The sequence below is a fragment of the Tachysurus fulvidraco genome, chromosome 25, assembly GCF_022655615.1.
Source record: "Tachysurus fulvidraco isolate hzauxx_2018 chromosome 25, HZAU_PFXX_2.0, whole genome shotgun sequence".
NCBI classification, from domain to species: Eukaryota; Metazoa; Chordata; class Actinopteri; order Siluriformes; family Bagridae; genus Tachysurus; species Tachysurus fulvidraco.
In genome coordinates this window covers 525,484-532,983 of record NC_062542.1, presented here as the reverse complement: position 1 = coordinate 532,983, position 7,500 = coordinate 525,484, and the positions used below count along the sequence as shown (strand labels likewise).

At 43.2% G+C, this 7,500-nt stretch overlaps 1 protein-coding gene across 2 annotated transcripts in view; it reads left to right on the top strand.

Annotated features, from left to right (window-relative positions):
- The first annotated feature begins 436 nt into the window (after positions 1–436).
- Positions 437–7,500, top strand: part of dyrk1b (dual-specificity tyrosine-(Y)-phosphorylation regulated kinase 1B) — a 31,388-nt gene continuing 24,324 nt past the window's right edge. For both annotated transcript variants that reach the window (XM_027155983.2, XM_027155909.2), the window contains exon 1: positions 437–1,215. The gene's annotated coding sequence lies outside the window, so the exon portion shown is untranslated. The remainder of the gene's footprint in view (positions 1,216–7,500) is intronic.

The following is a 7,500-nucleotide window of genomic DNA, read 5'->3' as shown; positions in this document are numbered from 1 at the left end:
AGATGCTTCCATGTAGTAAATAAAGAGAAGCACTGAAGCTAATGATCCAAATTCACCTATTTAGTTACAAAAGCCTAAAGTTTATATAGTAAAATATCAAATAGTTCATATTCATATAAAAGTGTATGTTTTGAGAAATACTTGTTTTATGTAATGTTTTCTGTGGATCATAAATGACCCTTGAATGCATGAAGCATTTGAAGCATGCATGACCCTCATGAAGCAGTCAGTGTTAGAGCATGTATCTGTAGAAACGGGTTTATTTAGTTTGCTGGACAATAAAAATAAAGGTTATTTATCACACAAACTGACAGCTCGGGTTTGTTTGGGCGGCCATTTTGTGTGGAGAGTCAAACCGAAGTGCATGGTGGCGTGGACGAGCCTGGGTTCGCGCGGGCACGCGCTCCAGAGCGGTGTGCGCGCTCGTGGTGTCGGTGGCGCGCAGAGCCAGTCGCGGAGTGATCGAGATTAACGGGCAGCTGAGAGGGGGGGCTTTTCCCTTACAGCGCTAATTGTAGCTAAGCGGTGCGACACGGAAATCATCCCGGTTTTTAACTTTTTATTGGGTTTGATTTTTGTTTATTTAAATGTAAATGTTGTTGACTGGGTCCCGCTCCCCCCCCCTCAGGCTGCACCACAACAGCCCACAATCAGACCGACGGACGGACGGAAAGCCGATGGCAGGCGACGCGAATTAGCTTAGCCGGAGAAAGCTAGCCATAAGATCCATCTCTCTCTCCGGTGGGGAAACGGACACCACCGGGAAACACACGGGAATCTAACACAAGGGTCGCCGTTATTTCACAGTGAGCTCAGCATCTGTGGGGATAAAGAACAGAGGCAGCGGCTAGCAAACAAACCCGGGGACTATCTGTGTGATTCCGGCGTTTTTACCTCAGAGCTGCTGCTGCTGCTGCTGCTGCTGTTACTGCAGCCGCCGGGACTCGAACTGACAAGGGGGACTTTCGCTCTTACACAAAATAACAGTTACTGTATAAAAGTGTTGTTTCCAAAAACAGAGCATTTGCTAAACCCGTCGCCCCCGTGACAGGGGTGTCGGTATCGGGGGGAGGGGGGTCCCGATTATCTGGCCGGGTTTCCGCGGGGTTTCTGTGGAGCTTTAGGACGGAGGCGAGCAGAAATAACGCTGCTACTAAATGGCTGCTGCCGCTGCTGCCGCTTCGGGAACCTGGGAACGAACCGCCGCCGCCTGAGGTATGATCTCACACACACACACACACACACACACACACACACACACACACACACACACACACACACACACGGTCGTATTCATATGTGCCTTTTTGAGTCATCTTGCCCTCTGCATCGTTACCTTTTCTCTGCACGTCACCTCCCCAAATCAAAGTGCACCGAATAACGTGAAATGTGCGTGTGCTGTTCACGTGTGTACATGTTTCACTCGTGTGTTTCACACCCTGCTCATTTACACTCCTCATTTCAGCGTGTTTGCTCCTCTAACACACCCATTTTACAGCCTAAATGTGCACTGCAGCACCAGCACTGCTGTCCATCTCCATGCATGTGATGATGATGAGGATGATGATGATGCTGATGATGTACAGGCCGGTCAGTGAGGAACTGATTTCCTTTTAAATGCTGTACAATCCCAAAAGCACCGAAATCATGCATCATTTTGCATGTTAATATTAGCAGAAGCACAGAGATGTGGGTCAGGATGCAGTTACAATGCAGCAGCAGCAGCAGCAGGTATTCAGGTGATTCTAACATCTGGACAGCAGCGATGATGAGTGTCATGATCATGCTTCGTTATCAGATGGATTGTGCATCATGTCTCACATCTAACTGTCGACTGATTATTAAAAATCTGTTAATTTTGTGTGTGTGTGTGTGTGAGCAACATTCATACTGCATGCTGAAATCCCCATCATGATGATGATTTATCTATTAATCTTTCAATAATAACATTTCATTTTTAACATTTATGACATTCTTCAATCCAATAATTTTTCAGTGTTTAAACCTTGCTCTCAACACACACACACACATGCACGCACATACACACACACACACTCTTTCTCTCATGTAAAGCTGCAGTGTTGCATGTCAACCATCATATTTTATCGGCTTGTTGCATTTTTTTCCAGCATTTTTATCATAAATATTATTTCATTTGCACCCCAACACTCATTCATGCAAACATGTGGGAAAATGGTTGATTCACCGTTATACATTGGTAATAATAGTGTAATTTAGTATACTGTGTGTGTGTGTGATGTGCCTACACCCCACTGCAAGGCTCTGCTCAACTACAACGCCGGTTCAAAATGGATTCATTCTTCGTTCTAGTGCACTAGATAGGGTGTACAAGTCGTTCGCTCCCATCCCAAATTCTGCACTTTATCCCTAGTTAGTGTCCCTAACGGAACACCGGCCATTTTAAGGCTTCGTCCCAAATGCTAGAAGACGCAGGATCCACAGAATTCTGACCTCCTTGTGTTCATACGATGTGATTCTCGGTGTTCCCCCGTAATACACTTGTGTGTCGCGACTAGGTATTAATGAGGAGTGTGTAAGGAACATGGAGCCGGAGGTCAGATGTGTTGTTTCGTTTCTCAGTGTCCTCTGTCTGGATTGAAGTCTAGGGTGCGCTTACTAATTAGCAGGCCAGCTAGCACGCTGATAGTTTAGCGAGGTGCTAATGATAATACAACGTTTATATCAGATTGTCGCTAATACGATATAAGCTGAGATAAAAACCCTCATTAATCAGCGAAGATCTCGATATCACACACAGTTTGTCACTTGTGGGCGTGGCCTGGGTCACCTAAATAAAGTTCTGATTCAAAACTGTAAAACGTGAGTGGCCAAAAATTTAAGGTGACTGTATAACAGTATGTAGTTTATAAATGTTATTATTGTCTTTATTTCTGTTTCATTATTCAGTTGCATTAATGATCTAGATGTTGGAGAAGTCGCCCCACAACCTCGCTGTGTTTCTTGCAGTGTTTATAGGATTTTAGTCCACATTTGCTTCATCTGAGCTCTGTTATAATCAGGAGACAACAGGAGAAAAGCTCAGCTCGGAAGTGGGAGGAGCGGCGATTTCAACCTCAACTTTTTTGAGTTGTAAAGTGTGAGCAGAAAAAACCTAGACACCTTCATGAAGGTGTGTTTCCGGTTTGGTCTTTCTCATCATCAGGAACCGGAGAACTACCAAAACAAGCTAGCTCCCCAGTGCTATGTGGTGATAACATCATGAGAACTCAGTGTTGGTCAGTGTTAAAGACTTCTCCATCTTGTGTGTGTGTATGTTGATTAATCTAAAGCAAATCTGGCATAAACTAAACATGACCACACACTAAACACACTGAATTATAAAAGTTTAGGATGTGCTTTTTTTGATTGCTCCCAGTAGAAGGTGAGAAAGTGTGAGATTTGTTCCGTTGGGTCAGGAGGACGCTTTAGAGCGCTCTCACTCTGATCACTCTGAGTGTCGATGTTCGGTTCATTTGTTGGTTAGTTTTGGTGTTAAAGTGTAAAATGCTGAACAGGTGAGGAGTGTACAGCTGACAACGTCATGCTAAAAGTCTGTCATTCATGTGTGTTAATGTGGTAACAGTGAAAAATGGAGCACAGAGAACAGAGTCGAGCAGAAAGAGTTCCTGAGAAACATGGCAGTCCTGCAGCACTATAGCTCTGTGTTTTGGCTCAGGTTAGCGATGATCCACAAATAAAACTCTGCAAACTACAAACACACGTCACGGTTGATTCACTTCTGAAGTCGATTCAGATTCAAATCACTTTCTGACAGTTCGACATAATCAGCATTAGTAAGATACACATAAGATACACGCATTAAGCAGGTTCATGCTGTGACATCAGCATTAAAGCTTAACCTACAATGACAGAAGTCTCTGTGTGGACCTTGTGTGAGTTTAGGTGAAGAGCTGAAGTCTGATGTTCTGTGTTGTCTGCTGCTCAAAATCGTGTGTTTCTTTCAGGTAATACACCAGGATTAGCTCAGGGATAACACGCATGACCATAAAGTATATTGTAATAAAATCATTTATCAAAAACATGAGTAATAAAATTTAAGAAAAATAGGAAACAGATAAGAATGCAAATTAATATAATAAAAAAGATAAAATTACAAAAAAAAGTTAAAAACACGCAAAAAAAAAAAAAAATCTTTATGAGAACCAAAGAAGTTTCAAAGCATCACCAAACAACCTGCCACATTTCTGACTAATCACACACACACACACACACACACACACACACACACACACACACACACACACACACACACACACACACACATCTCAGTGTCAGCACTGTACTGAGATTAAACTGATGGACATGGTAGAGGGGTGCCAATACTTTGTGTACCACAACAGTTGGTTAGTTGTCTTAATGTTTTCTATTAAATTCTACTTTATTAGACTTGAAAGATTATTATTATATGTCTAACTTACAGTCTGAGTCACAGTTAGCATGTTAGCATTAGCATTACCCTGTTAGCATTAGCATTTCAGATGCAGTATCGTGTAGTAGAGAGTGTGTGGCTTCTTGACGTGTGACTAGCGGTGAGGCGCTAAGGCAGTTCTAAATATTCTGAAGACTGTTTCCATCAGCTGCTGTTCTGCTGGATGATGTCTGTCTGTCTCTGTGTCTGTTTGTCTCTGTGTCTGTTTGTCTCTGTGTCTGTCTGTCTCTGTGTCTGTCTGTCTCTGGGTCTGTCTGTCTCTGTGTCTGTCTGTGTCTGTCTCTGTGTCCGTCTGTCTCTGTGTCCGTCTGTCTCTGTGTCTGTCTCTGTGTCCGTCTGTCTCTGTGTCTGTCTCTGTGTCCGTCTGTCTCTGTGTCTGTCTCTGTGTCCGTCTGTCTCTGTGTCCGTCTGTCTCTGTGTCTATCTCTGTGTCCGTCTCTGTGTTTGTCTGTCTCTGTGTCTGTCTCTGTGTCCATCTCTGTGTCCGTCTGTCTCTGTGTTTGTCTCCGTCTGTCTCTGTGTCTGTCTCTGTGTTTGTCTCTGTGCCTGTCCTGTGCCTGTCTGTGTCTGTCTCTGTGCCTGTTTGTGTCTGTCTGTCTCTCTGTCTGTCTGTCCCTTTCTGTTGGTCTCTCACTCTGCTTGCTGTGTTTCTCTCTCTATCTTTCTCTGTCTCTTTGTCTGACTTTCTGTCTTACTTTCACTTTCTCTCTATAGCTTTCTATAGCTGTGTGTGTGTGTGTGTGTGTGTGTGTGTGTGTGTGTGTGTGTGTGTGTGTGTGTGTGTGTGTGTGTGTGTGGTTGCTCTCCTTGGTGCTGGTTCTCACTCAGCTGACCCACAGATAGGTAGACAGAGAGAAAGGACATGGAGATGAAGACAGTGGAGGAGAGACAGACAGGATCCTTTATGTTGTGAGTATAAGGTGATGCTCGCAGGGAATAACGGGTAAATTTTATTTTATTAATGATTACGTTTTTATGTTTTATGCCATTTAGAATTTTAATAATTTCTATAGAAGGTGTAAATGCTTTATTATTATTGATCTTATTCAAATAAAAAAAAACATCATTAAATACTGTAACACACTCCGAAGTACACACTCCGAAGTACACACTCCGAAGTACACACTCTGAAGTACACACTCCATGTGCACACTCCATGTACACACTCCATGTACACACTCCATGTGCACACTCCATGTACACACTCTGAAGTACACACTCCATGTACACACTCCATGTGCACACTCCATGTACACACTCCGAAGTACACACTCCGAAGTACACACTCCGAAGTACACACTCCATGTACACACTCTGAAGTACACACTCTGAAGTACACACTCCGAAGTACACACTCCATGTACACACTCCATGTACACACTCCATGTACACACTCTGAAGTACACACTCCGAAGTACACACTCCATGTACACACTCCATGTACACACTCTGAAGTACACACTCCGAAGTGCACACTCCATGTACACACTCTGAAGTGCACACTCCATGTACACACTCCATGTACACACTCCATGTACACACTCTGAAGTACACACTCCATGTACACACTCTGAAGTATGAAGACAAAGGAATTGAGGAAGAGGAGGATGTCTTATTAACTACAGAGATAAGAGAAAAATACTGTTGTAGATTCAGTGTGAAAAGGTTATATATTATATTATATAGAGGACATGACATCACAGAGAGAGCAGGATTAAATGTTCACAGTGTGTAATGCAGGACGCTGATAAACACAACCCTAGCTAGCAAACTTCTCTTCCAAACGTAGTGTAACTCAAAAAGGGTAGTGGGATATTTTGAATCAGTAGCACAACTTCTCTGTAAACAGAAATGCACACACACATGTCATTTCTCACACATGGGCTGTGTCCCAAACTCGGTGAAGTAGCACTACATAAGTAATACCTCACTACTTTATTGGTATGTACCCCATTAGATAGAGTAGGGTTTAGTCGTCGTGCAATTTGGGACGGAGCCATGGAGAGATAAAACACTAACCATGTGCTCTCTGTCACTCGTGTCTCTCTTCTCTCTCCATCCTGACCCACTTTTCTCTCCCTGAGAGCGGCGACTGACCCGCTGCTGTCCCCCCACACGTTACCCACAATGCAGCACGCCAACACTCAGGATGTAGAAGACACCAGAAACACTGACTGTTCTAACGAGACTTTATTTGGTGTTTAAACTTAATGTTCTTGTCAGTGTGTGTGTGTGTGTGTGTGTGTGTGTGTGTGTGTGTGTGTGTGTGTGTGTGTGTGCGTGTGTGTGTGTTACCCATAATACACTGTGTTCATGAATTTAGAAACACAGTACATGTACTAGTGTAAATTTCTGTTATCTGGAACATGGGCCGTGTCCTAAACCACGCTAAACACTATAAATGTGCGCGTATCTAAAGAACAAAACATGTGAAGTGATATTTGAAGTGTAAATATAGCGAGCTTTTCAGGTCAAGATGAGAACTGGTCCTGCCCCAATCCCCTTGGCGTACTAAATAGTGTACCCTTAATGTAATGTGGTGCCTGAGCGTGAATGGGTCGGTTTTATACCTCATGTGTGTGAGGTTAATAATTTAGTACTTTAGTAAGATGTAGTAGTTTTACTCACTGTTTAGTAAGGTGTAGGAAGGTAGTGTACATAGTGTGTAGTAAGGGAGTGTGCATAGTGTGTAGTAAGGTAGTGTACATAGTGTGTAGTAAGGTAGTGTACATAGTGTGTAGTAAGGGAGTGTGCATAGTGTGTAGTAAGGTAGTGTATATAGTGTGTAGTAAGGGAGTGTGCATAGTGTGTAGGAAGGTAGTGTACATAGTGTGTAGTAAGGGAGTGTGCATAGTGTGTAGGAAGGTAGTGTACATAGTGTGTAGTAAGGGAGTGTGCATAGTGTGTAGTAAGGTAGTGTACATAGTGTGTAGTAAGGGAGTGTGCATAGTGTGTAGTAAGGTAGTGTACATAGTGTGTAGTAATGGAGTGTGCATAGTGTATAGTAAGGGAGTGTACATAGTGTGTAG